The following is a 274-nucleotide window of genomic DNA, read 5'->3' as shown; positions in this document are numbered from 1 at the left end:
GTCTCCGCAGACACGGGCAGGAGGGAGTAGCTGCCCCTTTAAGGGGGTGGGCACCGGTGGCGACTCCAGGGCGGCGCGGTGCTCGCTGGGATTTGTAGGAGGGAGCGGGACCCGGGTACCTGGGCCCCTGGGCGGCGCAGTGCACGTTGGGATTTGTAGGAGGAAGCGGGACTCGAGTACCTTGGGCCCCTGGGCGGCGCAGTGCACGTCGGGATTTGTAGGAGGGAGCGGGCCTGAGGATGGTCGGCCCCGGGTGGCCGGTGCACCTTGGAGT

This window comes from Myotis brandtii, unplaced genomic scaffold, assembly GCF_000412655.1.
Source record: "Myotis brandtii unplaced genomic scaffold, ASM41265v1 scaffold528, whole genome shotgun sequence".
NCBI lineage: Eukaryota > Metazoa > Chordata > Mammalia > Chiroptera > Vespertilionidae > Myotis > Myotis brandtii.
The sequence above is the reverse complement of the archived record's forward strand: the minus strand, read 5'-3'. Positions refer to the sequence as shown.